This window comes from Suricata suricatta, chromosome 10, assembly GCF_006229205.1.
Source record: "Suricata suricatta isolate VVHF042 chromosome 10, meerkat_22Aug2017_6uvM2_HiC, whole genome shotgun sequence".
In the NCBI taxonomy this organism is placed as follows: Eukaryota; Metazoa; Chordata; class Mammalia; order Carnivora; family Herpestidae; genus Suricata; species Suricata suricatta.
The window spans coordinates 105,834,226-105,860,385 of record NC_043709.1 but is presented as its reverse complement, the minus strand read 5'-3'; the positions used below and the strand labels follow the sequence as shown (position 1 = coordinate 105,860,385).

Genomic DNA, 26,160 nt, shown 5'->3' with positions numbered 1-26,160 from the left:
AAATACGCTCATTTTTTGGAGTTTTGTTTTGTTTTAAAATATAGTTTACATACTATTAAATTAGTTTCATCCTGGAATTTTTACATGAACCAATACATCTTCCTTGTTGATTAACCCACTTAGAGAATCTCTCCTATTACTTGCACCCAAGTGTAGCAAAACTCACACAGAATTTCTTACAAAATGAGATGTTACAAAGAATAGATTCTAAAATGTAGAACTGTTTGAGCTGAGAAGGTATGGCAACCTCTGTATGTTGCAACTGGTTAGAATATTTCCTATTGTACTTTAAGACTCTGAGCACATTTCTACCAACGCTATAGCATTAACACATCTGGTTAAAAAAATCAATTAGAATTTTAGAGATTTTGAATATGTATTACATCCTCAAGTTAAGTCTTATGTGAGGGATACAAGCTTATGCTCCAGGTGGCCTTTCTGTAATTCGAGAGGAAATATAAAATAATAGTTGCTGTCTTACCCAATCTCTGCTGAACTGATTGGTCAATTAATATATTCCATTCTTCTGTAAAACGTTCTGACTAAAGCCTGTAGTCCTCAGAATGTTCGTGGCTATGGGTGTTACCCTTAACCCACCAGGCACACCAGTTCCCCCCGAGTTTTATGGATATCCAGTTTATTTGTCTCTTTTCCTAAACTTATTTATGCCAGTTACACTTATTATAATTATATACTTGAATTAAGTATTACAGAATTACAGAAACCAATGAACTATAAGTATGACAATAGAATTTTTTCCCAATGAAAGGTAAATTGAATGCTTTCAAATGACTTGATAAAAATCGCTTAAAAATTGCTCTCAAACTATAAAAATTGAGGGAAATTGTAAAATTTAAAAGGATTTTTCTCCCATAGACTTTACAAGGTTCTTGTGGAATTCTCACTCTACTTAAAAAAGGAAGTGTAAATCTAGATGCCTCAATGCATTATGAACTAAGGTTTATGTGAGAAAAACCCACAGCTGAAGAAAAGACCTTGGCCTCATACCAAAGTATTAGTGAATGGATGAGTGAAAATAACATGTTTATAATAGTTATCCTTTTATGTTTCCTTTAGAATTTACATTGACCAACAAGAAGTTCTACCTTGATGATTAAGAGGTTTCTTCTGTCTGGTTTTGTTAAGGCTACTATTCTATGGAATGGACGATTCATAGTGTCTGGAGGCCTGATAATCTGAAGATTTTCAATGTTGGAAAAGCTTAATTGTCCTTCACAAGCTGAAATTGGTGCCAGAGAAAGCAGGAAGGTGACAACTTACTACAAAAGCAAATAAGCTTAGGCCTGAACACACTCACCCTCTGTATCCATTTCAAATACTCTAGGTTATGTATCGGATGAATGGGGGAAAGAAACACAGCATATTTAAGGAAACTGTATTTCCAAAGAAGTACAAGCCTAATGAATCTTAAAATCTAGCATTGAGGCAGGAGACTTCTTTTTCCTTGTGGGCACGCTGCTGCTGGTCATACTGCCACCATGAGGCTAACAAGGAGGAAGGCAAGATACTGGAGAACATCACTGGGCTGTAGACCAAGACTCGCCTGACCCTTTTTAAATATAGAAGCCAGCAGATTTCCTTTACAGTTTGGATTTGGTTTTGTTTGTTTCAAAACAAATACAAAAAGCAGCCTTTTGGCCTGGGAAATGGGGGGAGGCAGTGTCCAAAAGTTCAACCAGATAAAGTAAATTTCTTCTTCAGGGGAATTTTGAGAAAGGCATGTTGTCCTTTTGTTTTGTTTCTTAGGGTTTTTCTTTTTTTTCTCAGATAGTGACATTTCCAGAGATGTTTTAATGCCCCATTGATGTCTCAGTGCTACTCAAAGGCTGGTGCCATGGACACCTGCCCAGCTGGACTTCCACTTAACCTGTCTCTGGGCTCTGGGTGTTGTTACAAAGTGTGTTCTACCCAAAGGCCAGTGGATGAATTATAGCAGGACACCCAGACTACAAGTCAAATGGGCCCTTTAAAAATGTGTATGGCCAAACTGAAATATTACTTTAAGTAATGCAGCAGAGCAACATTGTCAAGACACAAGGAGTAGTCAGGGGTGAATCTATTTGCTTTGAGCAAAGGCACAGTGCAGCAAGAGTGTCCTGTGATCACAATGGTGGGAAGTTCTCACCTGAACGTAAAGAAGGATGTTCATCCGCTAATGAACACAGTGCTTGTGCTGATCCCAAGCCTAGGTGCCCTGGGATCCAGTCCTCACTCCTCCTTTGCTCTGCAGGAAGGATGAACCCTGCAGGCTACTCCCCAAGCTGGGAATAGCCAGTGTGGACATTAGTAGGAGACAGGGGGAGGAAAGGGGAAGAAGCCTGGTATTTCTCCTGTCCCTACCTCCCTGGCAACACCTGATGCAATAGATGAGTCACTTCCACCTCCCCTCTGATGACCCCTTTGCCTCCTCATTATGGTCCAGGGGTAATGGTGGCCTCTTGCTGGTATTACTCTATGGATTGTCTCCCAGTCTGCGGTTGGGCGTTTCAGCTCTGCCTTCCCCTCGGGAACCATTTTCCTGCATCAGACTCTCTGTATTAAATACTCAAGTGATTTCTCTTCCCTGAGAAGACTGAGATAATATAGTATATAACTCAAAGTCTTAGGACAAAGCTTCAGAAGGATGGGTCCAAAATATACTGTCCTATTGTTGCTCTTCCATTGGTGAAGGATTTTAGTGTATTTGTTTCGCATTAGTAAGTGCTCATGTTATTTCTTCTCCTTCCATTCCTAACATTTCTTCTGCTTATGACTTAAAGTTACACTTGAACTTATAAATGGACTTTCTTGTTTTCTAGTTATTACATCTTGCCATAATACTTTCCAAACACCATTTTATTATGTTCCACACTTAAAAAGCCACCTGGATATTCTCCCTTTCTAGTCTTTTTGTTAAACTATCTTTAAGCCCCCTTGCGTGTTTTTGTAATGTGTAACGCAGACTCTGTTACGATAGAAAAGTTTCAAAAGACTTGTGCAGCTGGGAACTTTTTGATGATTTCATTTTATAAGTCCTTTGGAATGAACGTGGGCATTAAGAGGCACAATGAATACAATATCAATTTAACAAGATTTGAGTGGTCTTATTTTTACAGAGAAGTTAACATTTCTAGACATTGCGATTCCACCAGTGGCTTTCTCCATAATGTTTTAAAAATGGAATTTAGCAGACATATAAAATGGAAAAAATAGAAAAGCTGTCATAAATCTTTTTTACTAAAGTGTTTTGCGATTGCTTCAGAAAGAAACAAGATGAGAAAGTCCAGGTGCTATTTGTTAAAATATAGGGTTGATGTTTCAGCATCTCACAGGGATATAATGAAAGAAACTGAAGAACACAGGTCACATGTTTGATGGTAACTCACCAGAGAAATCAGGTCCATCTGGCTTCTCCACAAGACAGAGGAATGCATGAAGCCAAAGCAATGAAAAGTGCACAGCGTGGCAGAATTCACCAGACCCTCCCTCTGTGGCAGGTTTCAGTCTGCCCCCCTCCTGGCCATGGTATTGCCCCATGTGGGTCCTAACAGGGGACCAGAAGGCAGGGTGTCGAGGTGGATCTGCTTACTTTTATGACAACCTGCTAGGGCAATCACACCAACCACTTGTACCACTAATGCCATCCCCTGAAAGGAGATCACTGGGCCACCTCTTGGGCTGGAAGATCCCTCAAGCACTGCCTCTCTCTCTGCATTCTGCAAGCTGATAAAACCAGGAGATTTTATTGTTGAGCTGTGCCTTTGGACCAACTCTACTTCTCCATAGAATTTTTTTCTTTCTAGGGTCTTTAGTTTAGTAGACAGCTTGCCTCTGTCTTCACCCTCTGAAAACTACTTAAAGATTGCTTAATAGCTTGACGTTTTAAAAGTCAATATATTTTTAGAGCTTTAATATATCAGTCTATATGATCTCTCTTACTCTTTTTAAAAGATGTGTAATTGGGGCGCCTGGGTGGCTCAGTCGGTTATGCATCCAGCTGCAGCTCAGGTCATGATCTCACAGTTCATGGGTTGGAGCCCCGCATCGGGCTTTGTGCTGACAGCTAGCTCAGAGCCTGGAGCCTGCTTCGGATTCTGTGTCTCCCTCTCTCTCTGATCCTCCCCTGCTTGCACTCTCTCTATCTCTCAAAAATAAATTTTAAAAAACCCATCAAAGATGTGTAATAGTCCCTCACATGGATACACTGTATCTGTTCAAACCAGTGCATATTGCAAAAGGAAGACTATAACATTCTCCCCAAGGGGTTGTTTTCCCAAAATGTAGTTTTATTTATTGAATATCATGCCTTATTGAACTTTCTATGTACTGATTTAAGAACAGAGCTAAGTTAATTAAATACTTTTGCAAAGGAAAATATAGAATTGACTAGGTACTTTGCTCACATACTGCCAAGTAATACATAAATCATGTAAAACATTTCAATTGTAAATAGTACTAGAAGTTGCCTCTAATAATATGGTATAGATGATGATATTCTTACAAAGAAAACTATATGATATAAATAGCTATGTGTTCAACACACAAAACTTAATGTGACTTATACATCTGTTAGAAAATTTAGGGTTGGTTATAGAAGCTAACTTTACAGTTTTACTAAGAACAGGATGTATTTTCAAGGCTCTGCTGGAAAGCCAGAGATTTCACCTAGCAGTAAACTACAAGTTAGGGCCCTCTTGCACTCTTCTTTCTATGCTAATATATCTCAGCCAGTCTAGGGTTCTGGGGGGAAAGTACACTCACGGAGTTCCCTCTAACTCTGGTATGCTGGTATAATTCCAGGGCCCCTACTTCCTACTTTTTATTTAACCTGATTCCTACGCAAATATTCCTGAATTCTTCTTTTGTTTGCTGTGTTGGCTTCTACTTTAATCTTGCTCTCTTCTGGCCCTGGCCGCATCCCAAATTCAGATAATTCCAGAGTTTGACTGATAGTTTAGCTATGTAACTTTGACTGGGCTCAGGTTCCAAATAACCTGATTACAGCAATTTAGTAGGAAGAACTAGCATTGCGTATAACATACCAGTTCAATATGGTTTTACTTTCCTGAAGAAGTCCTAGGTTTATAATTCTTATCAGTCAGCACCTTAAGAAAGCCAATTATGTGCAGTCATTTGTTCTTCAGACTATTTACATAAAGATTTGGGAATGACAAGTCAGTATTATCTCGCCCCATTCCTTTGTCTTCTTTAGCTCATTTTGATGATTGAATGAATATGAGTTTTTAAAAATATAGACTTTTGTTACCTTAAATTATATGTTGTGGAAATAATGAGAAAGAATAATCAATATTATTTAAATGCCAAAGAATTCTTAAAATGATTTAATCATATATCAGTGGAGCACAACACTAAGCCTTTGTTCTCATCCCTTTAACTTTTCAGGATCACTCCTGAATCAGATGAATTTATATGTTTGACATGTTATTTAGTAGGTTCTTTGGGACAATTCTCAGAAATATAATTTCTAAATCCTGCTGATTCTTTACCGTGGAGACGTAATCAATTTTACTTCTCAAAGTATAGCCTTAATTTTTAAGACAATTTACCTATCTCTCCTCTAGAAGGTAATCTGACTTGAGTTTGTGAAGTCCTGAACGTTCCTGGTTTAAAAGCAATATGCACTCGCTATAGTTACTGTTTAATAATTATCACAAAATGGCTTTCCCAATAACTTTAAAAAAAGATTTTAGCTCAAAAGAATTGTTTGAGGAAGCCAAGCATGAATTTTATAAGAAACTGAAATTACAGTGGTCATTTGAAATAAGAGACATTTTCTGAAATATTAAAATATAGGTTAGAAAAACTTCAGATTCCAATGATGCTAAGATTTCCTTCCAACTACAATTATTAAATGTAAATATAACTGCTCTAGATAAATGATGGAGACAGAAGTCTCTGGTGAAAATTGATTACATGTTAAATACTTGAAATTTAAAAAAATTAAAGTCTCTCAAAATAAGTATTTCTCTAGTTAGGCATTAGAAATCTGACTGGAAATAGTTCCCTAATTATAACTATTAATACATGTATCTCTAACACTTTTTAAATACAGATTGAGGAAGCAATTATATTTAATTTTCTTGACAATAAAATATGCAATTTCTACTCACTGGTGGGCTCTTTTCCTTCAGTTTGAATACCCAGAAATTGCAAGTTAAGCACTCAACTCAAGGAATGACTAGAAACAGGAAATGAAAAAATATAAATTCTAAAAGTAGTCACAAAAAGCACTATCATACTCATGGTAAAACTTGAGAATAGCAAAGATCAGAATATTCGCTGTTTATAATTATACAATGCATATCATTGCCCCAAGTGCAATATCTATTCTCAAAAACATTTTGATTCTAATTTATACTGGCTCATATTTATATTTTGAAAGGTATTCCTGGATCAAATGTTTAAACAAAAGACATTAAAATTCATAATGTTCAAAAACCATCTACAGATTAATAGGAAAATGACCTAGGAAAAAAATGAAAATGGGTAAATTAGACAAACAGCAGTCACAGAGAAGAGAAAAGCAAATGATAAACAGAAGTAAGCAAATATGTTCGGCCTCATTAATAGTAAGAGTCAGCAGATTATGTAATATTCTCATCAGATGAGATTGATAATATACAATGTTGTCAAGGACATAAGTTTAATATTAATCCCAATAGGTAGGCTGCAAACTGACAGAATCTTTTCAGAAAGCCGTGTGTAGTATGCATAAAGAATGTTTTAAGTGCACATTCTCTTTGCCCTAGCAGTCCCACTTTCCTTTTTTTTTTTTTTTTAACATTTATTTATTTTTGGGTGACAGAGAGAGACAGATCATGAGCAGGGGAGGAACAGAGAGAGAGGGAGACAGAATCTGAAACAGGCTCCAGGCTCTGAGCTGCTAGCACAGAGCTTGACACGGGGCTCAAACCCACGAACTGTGAGATCAAGCCCTGAGCCGAAGTGAGACGTTCAACCAACTGAGCCACCCAGGCACCCTGAGCCATCCCACTTTCTAGTGTTTAAGTGTGCGTGTCTGTGTGTATATATATATATACACACATGTATATATACTTCCTCCCACAAGCAATATATATATATATGCACCTAATTCCACAAGCAGACAAAACAAGGCAACAACTAGATGTCATGCAATTCACTCTGAAAACAACCTGAAGACTGACAGAACAGATCTTCCACAGTTAAGGATATAAAGAGAAGGCCACGTCAAGAGAGTAGAAGAGGCTGAGATGTGGCTGGGAACCAAACCCCTGTAAGGCCACCCATAAGCAGGAGGGGGATCAACCCCCACTGAACCCTGGGGCCCTGCCCCATATCTGGCTTTGCACATCAGCAGAAATTCACTCTGGAAGATAGCAGGGCTATAGGAAAATTAAGTCTCTACTCTTAAAGGGCCAGCATGTTCTATTTACTTGGTCCCAGACCCAGCATGGAAGCAGCATTTTGAAAAGCACCTGGATTACACATAAAGGAAATTTACCCAATAATTTTAGGACATGTGCCAGAAAAGTGGGGATCTGCAGTTTTCTCTGGGAACAGAAGAGAAAGCAGATGCCATTTTTTCTTGGGCTCCTTCAGACTAGCAGGTCCCAGCAGGAAGATTGTGTGAGCCAGCTTTGATACTCTCTATCTACCTTGCTAGCACCACTGTCCCCGCTCTGCTATTCTCCTATGAATCTGCCAACTCCTGCCCACCAGTGTGTCTGCAGTAGTCATGGCTGATCATAGCTGATGGTGAGCTTGAGGGCTAGACCTGCCCATCTAGCACACGGGCAACCACTGTGGTACCGTCACAGCAGGAGGGCACGTGCAGCCCACAGAGAGAACTTCTCTAGGTGGGAGAGAAAAGGCTATAACTAGAATAAAATTATGAAAGGAAAAAGTTACACTGATAAAGCAAATGTACAATAAGGTAGTAGGTCAGTCACTTATAAAACTAGTATGAAGGTTAAAAGACAAAAGTAGTATAAGCAATTATAAATAAACCTGTCAAAGGATACACAAAATAAATAACAAGTAAAATAGGACTTCTGAAACATGAAATATGGAAGGTGGAATAAAATTTGGTGCTTTTACAATGTGTTCAAATTTAAGAGACCTTCAGGGGTGCCTGGGTGGCTCTTTCGGTTGAGTATCTGACTTCGACTCAGGTCATGATCTTGCAGTTTGTGGGTTCAAGCCCCGCATCTGGCTCTGTGCTAATAGCTCAGAGCCTGGAGCCTGCTTCAGATTCTGTGTCTCCCTCTGTGCTTCTCTCCTGCTTGTGCGCGCTCTCTCTCTCTTTCTCAAAAATAAGTAAAGATTTAAAAATTTTTTAAAAATTTAAGAGATCTTCAATTTAACATAGACTGCTATAAATATAGGATGTTATATATGAATGTGAAACTAAAAACCTATAGTAGATACACAAAAAATAAAGAAAAATCCAAGTGTAAAATTAATACAAACATTAAATTACAAGGGAAGAGAGCAAGAGAAGAAACAGAGAAGAATTACAAAAAGCATCAGAAAACAATATACAAAATAATACATAAGTACATATCAGTAATTACTCTAAATATTCATGTACCAAATGTTCTAACCAAAAGACACAGGGTGCCTAAATGGATAAAAAAAACAAAGATACATTTATATGCTGCCTTCAAGGGACTCACTTTAAACCAAAAGACAAATACAGACTGAAAATGAAGGGAAGGAAAAAAGATATTCCATGCAAATGGAGGTGAAAAAAGAAAGCTGGGTAGCAATATTTATATCAGATAAAACAGACTTTAAAGTAAAAATTGTAATAAAGGACAAAGAAGGACATTACTTAATGATAAAAGGATCAATCCTATATGATGATATAACAAATGCACTCAAAATAGGATCACCTAAATAAGTAAAGCAAATATTAAGAGATATAACAGGAAAAACTGGCAATAATAAGACATACTAGAGAGCTTAAAACTCCACTTACATCAAAGGATATATAATACAGACAGAAAATTCATAAAGGAAAAGTGGCTTTGAATAACACATTAGGTCAGATGAACTTAACATATATGTACAAAATATTCCAAACAAGAATAGTAGAATACACATTCCTCTCAAGAGCATATGGAATGTTCTCCAGAATAGATCACATATTAGGCCTCAAAACAAGTCTCAATAAATTTAAGAAGGCTGAAATCATATCAAACATCTTTTCCAACCACAATGGTATGGAACTAGACATCAATTACAAGAAAAAACTAGAAACAACATAAACACATGGAAGCTACACAACATGCCACTAAAAAACCAATAGGCCAATGAAAAACACACAACCAAAAAACATGGAGAGGAAAGCATATGGAAACACAACGGTTCAATATCTTTGTGATAAAACAAAAGGAGTTCTAAGAGGGGAGTTTATAGTAACATAGGCCTATACCTCAGGAAAAATCACAAATAAACAAACAAGCCTTACACCTAAAAGAACCAGAAGAACAAAGCCCAAATTAGTAAAAGAAAGGAAATAATAAAGATTAGCATGGAAATAAATGAAATAGAGACTAAAATAAAAATACAAAAGAAGAGATCAATGAAGCTAAGAGCTGGTTCTTAGAAAAGATAAAATTGATAAACCCAAGTCGTCATAAAAAAGGAGATAAAATAAATAAAATTATCAAATAAATAAAATCAGAAATAAATGGGGAGAATTATAACTAACACCATAGAAAGACTAAGGATTACAAAAAACTACTACAAAAAAATTATATCCCAAATACTGGATAATCTAAAGGAAAAAAAAAATTCCCAGAAACATGCAATCTTCTAAGTCTGAATTAGGAAAAAATGGAAAACCTGACAGACTGATTACTAGTAATGAAATTGCACTGGTAATCAAAAACTCAGCAAAAATGGAAAGTTTGACTTCTTCTTTGCCGATTCTGATGCCTTTCATTTTCTTTTGTTGTCTGATTGCTGATGCTAGGACTTCCAGCACTATGTTAAACAACAGTGGTGAGAGTGGACATCCCTGTCGTGTCCCTGATCTCAGGGGGAAAGCTCTCAGTTTTTCCCCACTGAGGATAACATTAGCTGTGGGCTTTTCATAAACGGCTTTTATAATGCTTAAGTACGTTCTTTTTATTCCGACTTTCTCAAGGGTTTTTATTAAGAAAGGGTGCTGTATTTTGTCAAATGCTTTTTCTGCATCTATCGACAGGATCATATGGTTTTTATCTTTTCTTTTGTTAATGTGATGTCAAAAACTCAGCAAACAAAAGTCCAGGCCCAAATGCTTTCACAGGTAAATTCTACCATACATTCAAACAGGAGTTAATACCTATTTGTCTCAAACACTCCAAAGAATTGAGAAAGAAAGAATGCTTCCAAATTCATTATACAAGGCCACCATTACCCTGGTACCAAAACTAGATGAGGTCATTACTACACACAAAAAATTATAGACCAATATCCCTGATGAACACAGCTAGAAAAATCCTCAACAAAATATTGGTAAACTGAATTCGAAAATATATTAAAAGGATCATTTACTACAATCAAGTGGTAGTTATGCCAGGGATGTTAGGATGGTAGAGTATCCACAAATCAATCATTGTGATACACCACATTAACAAAATGAAGAATAAAAATTATATGATTATCTCAAAAGAAACAGAAAAAGCATGTGACAAAATTAAACTTCCACTCATCATAAAAACTCTCAACAAAGTAGGCAAAGAAGAAACACACCTCAGCATAATAAAGGCCATATATGACAAACTCACAGCTAACTTCCTATTCAATGCTGAAAAAATGAAAGCTTTCCTCCAAAGATCAGGAACAAGGCAAGGATATCCACTTTCATAGCTTTTATTCAGTATACTACTGGAAGTCCTAGCCATAGCAATCAGACAAGAAAAGGAAAGAAAAGGCATCCAAACTGATAAGGAAGAAGTAAAACTGACTATTTGCAGATGACCTGTTATATACAGAAAATCCTAAAGGCATTTAAAAAAACTATTAGAATACCTGAATTCAGTAAAATTGCAGGCTAAAAAATTAATATTCAGAAATCTGTTGCTTTTCCATGTACTACTAATATCAGAAAGAGAAATCAGGAAAATGACCCCATTTATAATTGCATCCAAAAAGAATAAAATATCTAAGAATAAATTTAATCAACAATATGAAAGGCCTGTACTCTGAAAATTATATGACATTGATGAAAAATTAAAAATGATACAAATAAATAAAAAGATGCATCATACTCATGGATTGAAGGACTTAATACTGCTAAAATGCCCATACTACCCAAAGCAATCTACAGACTCAACACAATCCCTATCATAATACCAGCAGCACTTTTCAAATAACTAGAACAAATAATCCCAAAATTTATATGCAACCACAAAGACCTTAAATTGCCAAAGCAATCTTAGGAAAAGAGGAACAAGGGCGGTTGTATTACAATCCCAGATCTGAAACTATATTACAAAGCTATAGTCCTGGCACAAAAATAGACACGTAGTTCAATAGACAGCCCAGAAGTAAATTCATACTTACATGATCAATTAATTTATGATAAAAGAGACAAAAATATATAATTAGGTAATATGGTTTCTTGAATAATTGATGCTGGGAATACCCACTTTCTTACACCACACATAAAAATAAACTTAAAATGAACTAGAGACCTAAATGAAAGACCCAATACCATAAAACTCCTAAAAAAACACAGGCAGTAAACTCTTGGACATTGGCCTTAACAATATTTTATGGCTAAGCAAGGGAAACAAAAATAAACTATTGTGACTACAACATGGCTTAGAATTTTCCAGATCTATTTAAAAGTATCTTCTGTCAGATTCAAAAGCACCATGTGAATCAGACAGGATAAATACAAAGACAACCCAAAACTAGACAAATTACAGCAAAACTGTAGAGCGCAGAAGACAAAGAAAAAAATATTTAAAGGAGACATATTACCTTCAAAGGGATAACAAAGTGATATCTGAATTCCTGACAGCAACAAAAGAAGCCAGGAGACTGTGGAATGATATATTCATTTTGAACAAAACTACTTTGAACTTAGAGCTCTATTTAAAAAAAAAAATAGGGGCACTTGGGTGGCTCATTTTGTTGAGCATCTGACTTTGGCTCAGGTCATGATTTCTGGGCTCATGGGTTTGAGCCCTGCATCAGGCTCTGTGCTGACAGATCAGAGCCTGAAGCTTGCTTCAGATTCTATGTCTCTTCCAGCCCCTCTCTCTCTCTGCCTTCCCCTGCTCAAGTGTTCTCTCTCTCTCAAAAGAAATAAACATTAAAAATAATATATATCTTTTCTTTATGAAACCAAAATAATGATATTCTCAAGCCATCGAAAACTGAGGGGAGCCTGCCATTAACAGAGAGTCCTTCACTAAAATGAAAATCTACGTAGTGTACTGGAGATAGAAATAAAGTGGTTTCATATTCAAAGTCTGGATACAAACAGAAATGGAGAGAGGTGTTCGCTAATGGCCACAATAGAGTAACAGGATTTGCACGCATGCTCCTGCCTGACACACTACAACCACCAGTAAAATGAAGTGGCAGGTGTGAAGGATTAGGGGGCACAAGAAATCTTTTGGATGTGATGATCTGTTCATTCTCTTGACTGTCGCGATTGTTTCCCATATGATGAAGCTGATCAAATTGTATACTTTTAATATGTGCAGTTTATTGTATGTCAATCATACCTTAACAATTCTATTTTGAAATGAAGAGTAAAAAATTGGTAAAAATGGATAAATATATATAATTTATATAAAATATAAAATGATGACTTTATAAAACAGCAATATTAATGCTTTAAGGAGTTAAAAAATTAAATGTATGACTACGACAGCATATTATTACAGAAAGGAATACAATTCTGATAGGGATGAGGGTGATGATTAGGAGGCAGGTAAAGGTATTGGCTTTAGATTTAGATGTGTTAATTATGAAGTTTATGGGGGGGTTAAAACAAAAAGAGTAATATCAGAGTACATGACTTCAAATAGTAGGGGGTAACATCAGATTAGAAAAAAATAATCCAAATAAAACAGAGAAGAGAAAAAGAATCATAAAAATTATGGGACAAATAAATGCACAAATAAGATGACACATAATCACATAAATACCTTCATCAAGCAAAAGATTGCAGATTGCTTTTTTTTTTTTTTTTTAAATATGAGCTATAGGGGCGCCTGGGTGGCTCAGTCGGTTGAGTGTCCAACTTCAGCTCATGTCATGATTTAGCAGTTTGTGGGTTCGAGCCCTGAGTCAGGCTCTGTGCTGACAGCTCAGAGCCTGGAGCCTGCTTCGGATTCTGGGTCTCCCTCTCTCTCTGCCCCTCCCCTGCTCACACTCTGTTTCCCTCTGTCTCAAAAAAATAAACATTAAAATTTTTTGAAAATCAGCTATATTCTGTTACAATCAGCATACCTAGAATAGAATCCTCCAGAAAAACTGGCAGTAAAAGATTGGAAAAGTTATACCAGAAAAACACCAAATAGAAAGCTGGCGTACTTCTCTTTAAATCAGACAAAATATACTTTCAGACAAAAATCATGACTAGAGGAAAACAGGGTCATTTAATGTCGATAAAGGAGTCAAATCTGAAGAATATGTACCAAATTGAAATTTCTATGTACCTATTAAGATAGCTTCAAAATGTAAAAGGCAAAAATGTTCCATATGATTAACTAGTTGTTACTTAACCTTCTAATTTCTGTATAAGTCTAATTACATGAAATAGAAGTGGGGGTTCTGATTTTTTACTTTGCTTATCCATTTGGAGTGTCATTGTAACTACTGTATTGTAAATGATGGAAAATAATTGCATATGTTAAAAAATAGTGTTATATTCTAAAAAAAAATTAAAAAATAAAGTAAAAAAAAAAGAAAAAAGCAATGTTTAAACAATAAACAGATAAAAAAAAAAAACCAAAAAACTTTGGCCTAGGAGATACAAGTAGAAATGTCCTGTGGCAAGTTGCCTAAGAGCAAGCCAGCATGTGACTCTTGCCCCTTGCCTTCATCTTTCCTCCTTCCCGTCGGCTGGAATGCAGCCATGATGGTTGGAGACGGGGCAGGTCTCGGACATGGGGCCCTGCACAGTGGAGAAGGAGCCTGGTCCCTGAGCACTTTGCCGAGGAGAGCTACTGCTGCAGACCCTAACAGCTCACTCCAGACTTGCTGTAACAAATGTCTTCTGTAAGCCGCTGTTTTTTAGTCTTCGTTTCTCACACCAGAACCTAATCTTAACCAGGACAGAGTAAGTTTACAGAAGCTAAGCAAGTAGACACTCTTGCAAAGGAGGGGGAAATCATCATGGCTTCCTAATCCCAAAGTGCTCCTGTGATGTTATTATAACACTTAGGTAATCAATATGACAGAAGAAAAAATAGTTCCTTCAGATGACAACTGGCAATATAGTGCATGTGGTTTATTAATCTATGCTTCTGCCTCCTACTTTCAACTGATTTGCCAGTAAGGAAGGAAACAGAAGATTAATTTAGCTCATTTAGACTTCCTTCCCCCTGACCCCTACTTCAAGCACTTAGTATCCATGGAAATTGTGAAATGGTCCATTTGTGCTTAATATCCTCTATAGGAAATGTAATTGATTAAGTGCAATATCCCCCTCAGAGAGAATGCACACATTCTAATTTCTGTTTTATAATATCTGATTACAATCTGTGATCCCTAGACATTGGGCTTTATCCTGCTGGTATTGCTGTTTCTGTTGTTTTCAATTCAGTGACAAGACGCAGAGAAGAACTGCTTGAATACAAACACTTGCCAGGTAACATTATAGGGATGAGAAAATTAAACACAGAGAAAGTCAGAAGATTTCAATATGGAAAACCAAAGCCTGTGACCTTACTTAATGCTCTTCATGACCCCAACTCTGAAAGCTAATAGGTTCTGGCACATTTTGATTGATGCAAATCCATCCTGGGTTGTATCAGAGGAAATGACTTAAGACCTCAAAGGGCACAGAAATATGGGGAGCTTTATGAATTAAGTTAGTGGTTTCCACACTGGGAGCACATGAACTCTTTCCAAAGAGTATGTGGGTGTAGATGGTTTGGAAGAAATCAACTCCCAGATTCCAGAGTCTTTCTAATTTATGTATCTGAAAATGTTCCTATCTGCAAAGCATCATTCTGGTTTCCTCATCCTCCTTCCTTCCCTCTTTTCAATCACCGTCTCCCACTTCACAAGACTTTGAGATATATTCCAATCTGCGAAACAGACAAATCACCTCACCGTAAAACCCTGATTTATTTATTTTGTTACAAACAAATCACACTGAATGGTAAATCTGATGTTTGCTGTAAATAATTTATCCATCATTTCATTATTTGAAAAGGATAATGCCCTTGGCTCTTATTTCTTTAGTAGTATCACAGACTTCAAGTGCAAATGACTACTAGTTACCCAAAGAATGCATATCTTCACAAAATAAGTAATATCCTCCCTCTGCCATGTTCTCATTTGTTAGGGACACATGATTTACTAGGCATCTGGAAGCCATTCTTTTAAGACGTCTTCACTGCTTCCTTTGGTGTTTTTGGGAGACATCACCCGGATATTATTAATCCTCAGTTTGTTTTTCCAAAATATCAAGTCGCACATTAAATCCTTTATTCTCTGTGAGGATTTCTGGAGTAATCACTTCTTGGCTAGACTACAAACTTTCTATATCAAATAACTTTTCCTACATTCCAGTGTACTTTGCTCTGAATTTCTGCCTCTTAAAAACCCAGAAAAGGGACCAATAGCTACTTCACATAAAATGTGAATCTTTTATAGTATTCTGTATTATTTAGATAAAAGAGAGAGCTTAGACTAAAAAGGAAAGGTTTTGAATAAAATAATTAATAAAAGCATAAAAAAGGGTTTAGAATAACTACATAAAAATAAAGTGGCAAATCAGAACACGTGACCATCAATTCTGGCTATGCATCCTAGATCTTCCTGCCAGAGGAATGAGAGTAGGATAAGGTGACTGAATCAGCATGGTAATGTAATGGGAATGAACACTGGAACTAGAACACATCTGATAAATGGCAAATGATAAGAACAGTGCTCTGATAGATCACATTATTAGTTCCCATGATGCCTTACTCTGGTGTAGCGGTGTCATATTCCAAATCTTGCCATGGCTTCATGCTGGGCAGAAAATCAGTTCCTGGCCCCTTGACTTGTGCTTGGCCATGTCACTCGGTTTGGTCAATAGGATATCAGTTTGATATGATGCAATTAGAGACTTGTAATGTCTATGGAAATGACTGACTATGACAAGAACAGGTTACAGACAGAACAGGTAGCCGTTGCTCCCAGGCTTAGGGGCAGATTCATAGGTAGACACCAAGCCTAGAAGCACACAGCCTGAAGCAGAGCCACTTAGGCCTGACCTGGACCATCCAAACTGCATGGAAACTGCAACTGGCCTACAGATCCATGTGTGTGAGTATAAGTATATGTATAATTCTGATTTGGGGGGTTATTTGTTATACAGCATTATTATAGCCAAAGCTAATTGTCACAGAAGCTTTACCTCCTCTGATGCTCCGTGTTCATCAGCACTGGTTCTCGTTTCGTCCTTGTGATTATTAGCCAAGACTGGATGATGGAGAACCAGCCTCCTACAAAGTGGTTGGCCCTGGTTGTTCTTGAGAAGCTGAGTAGGTCCTGGTTGTGTTTTCTTTAAAAATCACAGTGAGCACAGCAACTTTCACTTTTTACTTGGTATTGAGCAATATTTCTACTTTTGTAAATGGCATGCCTAAACTGCTATTCCTCCATTTTTCTTTCTTAGAGACATTAGTGACTTTTTACTCTGGAGGAAGAGAGTATGAGTCTGTCACCATTACTCCTGCTCCACTGCTACCGACATACTTCCCCTACTTCAATACCTGTATATCTGCTTGAAAGCACTCTTAAATGTCAGCACCTACAGATCTTTTCTTTCAGGCTGGTCAGTCTCAACTCTTCGGCCTGAAGATATACGTCAGGTTTCCACTGGGAGGAAAGTAGCCAGGAGAAGGCGCTAAAGAGATCCGTAGCATTCAGGATACCCATGTTTTCTTGGATCTCAGCTGTTCCTGGTGCACCGACTTACAAATCTTTTTGTTGGAAAAAAGGATGCTGGGGTCTAGCTACCCCAACAAGGCTTTTGAGCTGCCTTCCTGGGTTTAGTCCACTCTGCCACTTCAGAGATGCTACCTAGCTCTGACTCTTTCCAGAGTCTGATATGTGCAAATGTTTTATTTTTATTGGCTTTGACCCCTTCAGACCATTAGGATTTGGCTCTGTCCCCTCTCCTAAGCCATTCCAACTCTTCTGCTTTCCATTATCCACATTTTGTTGCCATGTTTTGCCTATTTCATTTTCCGTCCCTTCCTCTGTCCCCCCATACCTTAGTGCACCCTGGGGATGTGCATAGTGCATACATTTGACTGGAAGTCTAGCGACCCTTTTACCATGTCTATAGGTGTTGATCGGACTGAGAAGAGAATGAGCCTCTTTAGGTCTACTTCTTCTTTTTCTTTTCGATAGTACTGAAGCTTGTAACATACCTTCCCCTTATCCCTCAAATTTGATTTGAGATTCCAGTCACTTTAATTATTTTCTCACTAAAATTTTCTAGCCAAAAGGTCAATCAACCACATTGATCAGCAGGATAAAGATCAGCAAAACATCTTTTCCCCATGAAGTTGCCTTGAAATGTTTAAGGCAATCCTATAATTTTACTTAGGAATCGAAGTCATGCTGGTTGGTATATATGAAATAATTTATTATACTTTGTTGTTGGACATATGGCAAATAATGGATAATGTTAATTAATATGAATATATAATTTAAATTTATTTATATGTTCTATGTTTACTGCTTCTTATATTAGTCTAATTTTTTACTACAGGAACACAGGTTCATCGTAATACATCAAAAGACAGAGCTGTGTGAATAAAAAATGAATAATTCTTTCTCGCTTTCTAAGGCAATGTATGTTATTCATTTGCTGTGTAACCATCTACAATTTGTACATCTACTTAAGAAATATCATGGTAAAACTGTTTCACTAATTCAAGACGTTGGGGTTCAAGATACAATAGACAATTTATTCCAGAGTGAGTAATTAGGCCAAGATGTAAAATGGTAAAGGACTATGACTGCAAAGTCAATAACCTGACTCACCCACACTGAAGTTATAGAAGGGAAATGAGTGGATTTCCCAGGGAGGAGTTTTTCCGAGAAAGCCATGTTAGCCCTCTCTTCTCTACTCATCTGTACCCAAACCAAATTCAGAGGGGAAGAAAAAGGACTTTAAGGAGACAACTTAAGACATCCAAATATGTGCCCTTTGCCCTGTGCAGCTGGGAGTGGGGAGGACACAATGGACAAGCCTAGTGGTGACAGACAGGCTGGGTACAGCAGCTTTGGCATCAGAATGGAGGAAAGCTTCTAGTGTGATGGCATGGACCTGCACTTCCAGCGTTTGTTGGGTGAATAATGGGAGTGCAGAGGGAGGCATGTTCTAGTGGGGGTTGGTGGAGGTAGGACAGCAGCAATGAGACCTCAGTAGACAGATGTATGAAATGCTACATTCCCAAAGGGAATGGAGACACTAGTTCTTGGATGGAGCCCTGGGAAGGGCACCAACAGTGCAGGGTTTTTGAAGAGCCAAGAGAAACTCTTACTAGAGAGTCAGTTTAGACTTCCTGCAGAGATGCAAAGCTGGCTTATGATATGGAGACAATTTTGAAGGTTCTTTGACCTTTTCCTGCTTCTCCCTGCCCTGTTCTTTCTCACCTAAAGGGCTAGAGTGAGACTACAGGTAGGAAATACCAAAGAAAAAGTAGAAACAAAAAGCTGACCATGCATTTCAAATGTCCAGTGGCTGTTACTGTGGCTGGTCTGTGATGCTTGTCTGGTGGTATGGCCCAGACCTCTATTTCCAAGGGGTCTGAGCCTTTTGTTGTCTTACCTAGCTGTGGTTACTGTGATTTCCAATTCATAGTTACGCAAGGCATGGAGGTACTAAGAACTGCTCAAGTGCTAAGAGCTGAACCCCATGGCCTCTGGGTTGTGAACCTCTTCCTTTCTGGTGGTATATCCTAGCCCTCATAGTAATCATGGTCAATCAATGACCCAACTAGAATAGTTAGTCCCTGTTTCTGTTTTCGTTCTGTTGGTTCACTGGCACAAGGACCCCGAAAAAGTCAGGTGGTAGTCACAGCTTCAAGTTCAATGGAACCTGTACCGTACTCCCTGATGGAAGCAACTCCCCCATAAGAACTAGGGCTCCTAACTGGAGGAGCCCAAGGCTGTGGGAATGGGAAGCCCAAATTCCACAATTTGGGTCACTGATTATTATGATGAGAAGATTCACTCCTTGGTCTGTACAGCCATGAATTCAGCTACTAGAGAAAACAGCACTATGTGTCGACTGTTAACTTAGTGCATAGACCACATCTTGGAGGATGGAGACCCAACCCCACGGGGTGCTGTGCCATACTGGCACCTTAGCTGGAATGTCAACAAGTCATTCCACTACCCCATCAGGATGGCTGCCTTTGGGTAATGCTGTTCATGGTAAGGTCAGTGGCTCTCACAGTGATAAACTTATTGTTGCTTCTCTGTTGCTCTAAAATGAGTCTTGTTCTGAGGCAACACTGTGTGGAATACCATATTGATAAATGAGGCATTTTAAAAAACGTTTAAAAGTTCTTTTTAAAGTTTTTTTCCTTTTTTTTCTTTTATAGTTTATTGTCAAGTTAGTTTCCGTATGACACCCAGTGCTCATCCCAACTGTCCTCCTCCATGCCCATCACCCTTCTTCCCCTCTGCACCACCCCCATCAGCTCTCAGTTTGTTCTCAGTATTCAAAAGTCTCTCATGGTTTGCCTCCCTCCCTCTCCCCAACTATTTTTCCCCCTTCCCTTCCCCGTGGTTCTCTGTCATGTTTCTCCTGTTCCACTTATAAGTGAAAACATATGGTATCTGTCCTTCTCCGCCTGACTTATTTCACTTAGCATGACTCCCTCTAGGTCCATCCACATGGCTACAAATGGCCAGATTTCATTCTTTCTCATTGCCATGTAGTATTCCATTGGATATATATATATACCACATCTTCTTGATCCATTCATCAGTTGATAGGCATTTAGGCTGTTTCCATGATTTGGCTATTGCTGAAAGTGCTGCTGTGAATACTGGGATATATGTGCCCCGATGCATCAGCACTCCTGTATCCTTTGGGTAAATTCCTAGCAGTGCTATTGCTGGGTCATAGGGGAGTTCTATTGTTAATTTTTTGAGGAACCTCCACACTGTTTTCCAGAGTGGCTGCACCAGTTTATATTCCCACCAACAGTGTAAAAGGGTGCCTGTTTCTCCACATCCTCGCCAGCATCTATAGTCTCCTGATTTGTTCATTTTAGCCACTCTGACCAGCGTGAGGTGGTATCTCAGTGTGGTTTTGATTTTTATTTCCCTAATGATGAGTGATGCTTAGCATCATTTCATGTGTCTGTTGGCCACCTGGATGTCCTCTTTGGAGAAGTGTCTGTTAATGTCTTCTGCCCATTTCTTCACTGGATTATTTGTTTTTTGGGTGTGGAATTTGGTGAGTTCCTTATAGATTTTGGATACTAGCCCTTTATTTGATATGTCATTTGCAACTATCTTTTCCAATTTCATCAACTATTAGTTTTCTTGATTGTTTCCTTTGCTGTGAGAAGCTTTTCATCTTGATGAGGTTCCTATAGTTCGTTTTTGCTCTTGATTCCCTTGCCTTTGGGGATGTGTCAAGTAAGAAATTGCTGAAGTTGAGGTCCAGCAGGTTGTTTCCTGCAAAAGTTCTCTTTTTTTGAAAGAGAGCAAGAAAGTGTGCACAAGTGGGGGAGGGGCAGAAAGAGATGGAGAGAGAGAATCCCAAGCAGGCTTTGCACTCTCAGCATAGAGACTGATGTGGGGCTAGATCTCACCAAACCACGTGATCAGTACCTGAGCCAAAATCAAAATCAAGAGTAGGACGTCTAAGCGACCGAGCCACCCAGGCACCCCTGAATGAAACATTTTGATGGTGGTGCTGGCAAGATGCATTGTGGACAGGAAAGGCAAATCTCTATTTGGAATATGCCTCAGTCTCAGTAAGGAAGAAGCTTTCCGCCACCTCTGAAATGGGAGCAACTCAATGTAACTGACCTGCCCCCAGGGCCGGGCTAGTCTCCCCAAGAAGGTGCCATATTAAAAGTTTAGTGTCAGCGCCTGCTGTTAGCAGACTGGACACTTATTTTGCTGGGTCCACACACAGCCTCCATTACTGCCACCTGCTGCTACATCACTCTTTTCAGAGATGGTCATCCAGTCTCAACACGTTAGTGAAGGGGCACATATAATATCCAAAATGGCTTTGGACTACTATCTAACAGAGCAATTAAGTGGCCTTATGAAGGCATGGCTGTAGTCCCTGCTTGGAGGTGATGCCCCATATGGGGTACCATCCTCCATACTGTAGCGTATACCCTACATCAATAACCATTATATGGGGCTGTGACCCATAAAGGTCAAATACATGGATTCTAGAACAAAGAGGTGGCCGTAGAAGTGGCCATGCTTTACCCATCACTTGTGGGGAATTTGTACTTCCCCTCACTGCAAATCTGGGCTCTGTACATTTAGAAATCCTGGCTCCTAGAGGGGAAGCATTCCAGCAAGGAACATTAAACTTTTACCTTTGATAACATTATGACTTTGGGCTCTTTGTGCAAGAGGCCAACAGGAGAGTAAAGGAGTCATGATTCTGGACAGAGGAACTAACCCAGAGGCACGGTTGCTGTGAGGTAAGGAAAGGACTTACCTAGATGGACTGGGTGGTCCATCTGTGGACTACTTGGTATTTACTTGTCCAATTTTGATGGTAAAGGCACCCTTTGAGAAGGGATGATGCCAGTGGTTCAGATCACTTAGCAGAAAGGGTCAGGATCACCGAACCAGGTAAGCCATCCAGATCAGCAAAGGTCCTACTGAAGGCTGAGGGGAGTCTGGAATAGGCAAAAGAGAAGAGAGAGATGGTAAGTATCAGTTGTGGCCGTGAGATCAGCTGCACAGCCAGGCACCACATTTTTATCTCCTATCTTTCTCTTGTTCTGTTTCCCTAGGAAGAGAAGCCCACCAGAATCCTGGAGAAGCTGCTCCCAGCTGTACTGCATGATGTGAGCAAAATCTGGCCTGTGTAAAGGGTGGACTGTTGTGGGTGCTCCAGACTGAATCACACTTGTCCTCACCTGCTGGGAAGTGTTTGTAGCAGAAAGCACTCAACTTAATGGCTGAAAGCCATGCCCTCCTCCTGGGGACAGCCTGTATCCAGTGACTGGCCAGTACTGATGAATGGATGTGGGAATACAGAGGTCCAGCCCTCTTGCCTCAATATGCAGAAACTCTGCAGGGCCGTATCAGTTCTAGAGCTCTCCATGCAGCAGTCATGACCACACAGAAATTTAGCTTCCCTCATGCAATCCCACTGCCTTCATTTCCACGGGATATTCTGAAGTAAACTGCTCCTATGCATTTTTTCATCTTGGAGTCTACTTCCTGGGGAACTTGACCCAACGTAGCTTATTAATAGTCTCCTTCCTTCACCTCTTGTTCTTTAGTGGGCTACTTCCACAACACAGCGGAATGGCTAACAACACAAATCAGGTCATGTTACATCCTGCTTAAAATCCTCCAAAAACTTTCATTTGCTCTTGGAATAAAATCTGATGCTTTATCATGGCTTAAACTCCTGCTTCTCGGAATCCTGCCCATCTCTGCATCCTCTTCTCCCCACTTTCTGCTGACTGTGCTGCATGCTACTGGCCTTCCTTCTCTTCCAGAGATTTTGCATAGACTTTAATGGACGCCTTTATTATTTCTTTTTTGCCAATACCCATATTAGATAACCTATTTTTGCCAACAGAGTATCTGACATGTGTTAGTATTTTTAAAAAAAAAGCATTTATGGAATAAATGAAGGTCTGGGAAATGAGAATCTAAGGAGAAGGAGCCTTTTCATTTCCAGATCATGGGATCATGGGCCTTGGTCAGGAGTATATCACTGAAAAATACCTTTGTGCACAGGAAGGCAGCTTTGATTGTTGGTCATTATGTATAACGTAAGGTAGGATCTGGCAAAGTTGGTCCTTAGAACTTAATCAGTCTTCACCCAATTTTCTATCATCAGAATTTGTTGAAATATCCTGAAAATTTGCACCAAGAGGCAATCTTTTTCCTTAATGAGACTTAACCCCATCATTGTTCAATGGAAGCGACTGTACAAGCCTTACCAGGTTCCATGTGTCTTGGTCCTTTCCTGAGTGATGTACTGGACACTCAGACCAACCTTGCCTACCACCTTCTCCAGGTTCGGGCTTATAAGCGCTTCTCTTGGCTGCTTTGCACCAGCTGGCCCCACTCTTAACACAGGTGAATGGGCCCCTGAGACCTGCTGACGTTTTTGTTTACACAATATTGTGTGTTAAAGTGCATCCTCCCTAAAACTCATCTGTTGAAATATCTCCTTAAAGAAGATAGGATCTTTACAGAGTTATAATGAATTCATTAGAGTGGATCCTAATCCAGTATGACTGGTATCCTTAGGAACAAAAATAACATTTGCACACAGAGACAGGTGTACAGGGAGAATGTCACGTGGACATGGAGATGCCCATTGGCACCCCAAGGAGAAGAGCCTGGGATAAAGCCGTCCTTCCCAGCCCTCCAAAGGAACCAATCCTACTGACACCTTGATTTTGGACTTCTAGCCCCCAAAACTGTGAGACAATAAGTGTTTGTGGCTTAAGCCACCCAATCTGTGGTACTTTTTTAGGACAGTACACAGACTCTGCCTGAACCCTACAACACAACACAAGATCAGCGCTGGCCAGAGCCAGGTGGCTGGTTTCCCAGGGGGCGTACTGAGCTGACAGAAGGTTGTGGAGGAGGGCCCCAACAGTCTCAAGTCTTTCCCAGAAGTTCTTAGCAGACTTTCTGTAAAGTTCCGTTGGACAGGACTGGGTCACATGCCCACGCTCTAGCTGAAGGCAGTGCTGGGAAAGGCCTCTGCTACAGCACTCTGCTAGTGCTCTCAGTGTGGAGGGTTCTTTTTCCAAACACAGCCACTTAGAATCATGAAACTGGTTCTATCAACTGTGTCCAAGGAAGTGTGCGCTTCACGCTTCTAGTGTCTCAACAAAGAATGCTAGACGACTCACCAATTTTACTCTTCCCACGTGTCAGTTACTCTTCTAGATCTTAAGGACACAGACTTGAAGGAGACAGAGAGGTCCCTACTCCACGGAGTTTACTATGGAGGTAGCAAGCAGGCAATAAGACAGACTAAACGTGACAAATCCTACCGAGAGCCTTCCTCAGTTTGCATGGTCAGCACTCTCTGTGAAGTGGACATTTAAGTTGAGAGCAGAAGGTCAGCCAAGTTAGTGCCCCAACATCGCAAGGGAAAATCAGAAGAAGCTAGCTGGGAGTTCTACAAATTTACATATTATCACACGCATTTTTTTGGTAGATGATGTCAGGGTTAATAAACTCAAATTTTGCCATCAGATTAAGCCATGGTAGATTCTGACACTTGCCATGAATTTGGCAAATGAGGACACAGCTACTCAGATCTTAACGGGCACTGGCTTTCTCCAGCTTTCCAAACCTAGGTCAAGTGTCCCAAATCTGTGGATCTCTGGCCAGTTTCTATGTTGGGCTCATTGTGCTCTCTCACATTAGACAGCTGATTGAAATGTGCAAGTGACACGAAGTAGCCAAGGAAGCTTCCCTGCTCCGGGACTGTTGAAGCACCCCTCTGACGGGTGCAGTCTGATCCTCACCAATTTGTGACCTGCATCACTCTACAGGTTTGATGCTGTGCTTGTCCCAGAGTGTCATCTGTTCATCTTTCAAAGGGCTTCCTTCAGATTATATATTTAATTAACATATATTCTTCCCCTTTGACACACTGCAAGCCCAGGCTTTTCTGGAGGTAGAGGCTACTTTACGAAAAAAACGATTCCACTTCTAACAACTTTTATACTCTCAAAAAAAGGAAGAAAAGAGCCCCAAACAAAGGTCTAATCTATCTCATTTCTCTGTGTGTCTGAAGAAAGGTTCCGCTTTTAAGCCAGGAATCTATAGTATCCCGACATGTTATACCCTAACGTATGGCGTCTTTGACTTTAGGGAAAGAATCCAGTTCTAGTTCCTAAGCACTTCACCACCCTGAAGTGTCCAATATCGGTCCCTAAAATAGTCATCCTCCAAAGACAGTATACCGTTCTTTCTCTTTCATTATTTTCCCCCCAATATTTTTTTCTATCAGCTGTCAGCACAGAGCCTGATGTGGGGCTCAGACTCATGAACTGAGAGATCATGACTTAAGCCAAAGTCAGAGGCTTAACCGACTGGGCCACCCAGGCGCCCTGATATTTTCTTTTTTCTACTCCTTCAGCCCCTGCTGGTTCTTCAGAGCTGGACTCTTGTTGGTAGAAGTATCTACAGGTAGGGTTTAGACCATCTTGATAAAAGGTAAAAGACATTTAAAAATATGGGGAAATGCTCTCATTTCATTCCAATTCTCGGAATCAGACCACTGACGGACAGGCAGTTTCTGCTTTTCCAGTGAGTATTAGTGTATTCCCCCACATTTGCTTTTTGGGAGCACATTCAGGCCTCAAATACCCTGAGAGGCCCTTTGCTATTTTGAGAACTCGGTGAAGATTTAAGATGCATAGAATACCTTATGGAATACTACAGAACATCTGTCCAGAAGCCTATGGACACCCCGAAAACGGTGTTTCTAGTGAACATTTTCTATTTGCTTCCTGTCATATTGTTGATTTGCTGCTCCAACCCCTAACTGCTGGCGGCCCTCATTAAGGTAAACGTTTCCCACCTGGTGGAGTGATTCAGGACGAGTCCTCCAGGAAGCAGGAGGTCGAATGACACTGTTTGCTGGGAGAGGACGAGCGGGGGGGCAGCGGTTTCACGCGTCCGTGGCACCGCGGGCGGCGCGGCGTCCTCTGGGCCGCCCGGAGCGCGGGGCCGCAGGGGGCTCGGGGCTCGCGGTCTGGGCTGGCT

At 39.6% G+C, this 26,160-nt stretch overlaps 1 long non-coding RNA gene across 6 annotated transcripts in view; it reads right to left on the bottom strand.

Moving 5' to 3' along the window:
- LOC115303425 overlaps positions 1-26,153 on the bottom strand; it is a 116,842-nt gene extending 90,689 nt beyond the window's left edge. For all 6 annotated transcript variants that reach the window (XR_003914047.1, XR_003914050.1, XR_003914045.1 and 3 more), the window contains exons 1-2: positions 25,976-26,153; positions 21,896-22,079 (exon numbers count right to left, since the gene is read on the bottom strand). This is a non-coding gene — a long non-coding RNA (uncharacterized LOC115303425). The remainder of the gene's footprint in view (positions 1-21,895; positions 22,080-25,975) is intronic.
- Between the last annotated feature and the right edge of the window lie 7 nt (positions 26,154-26,160).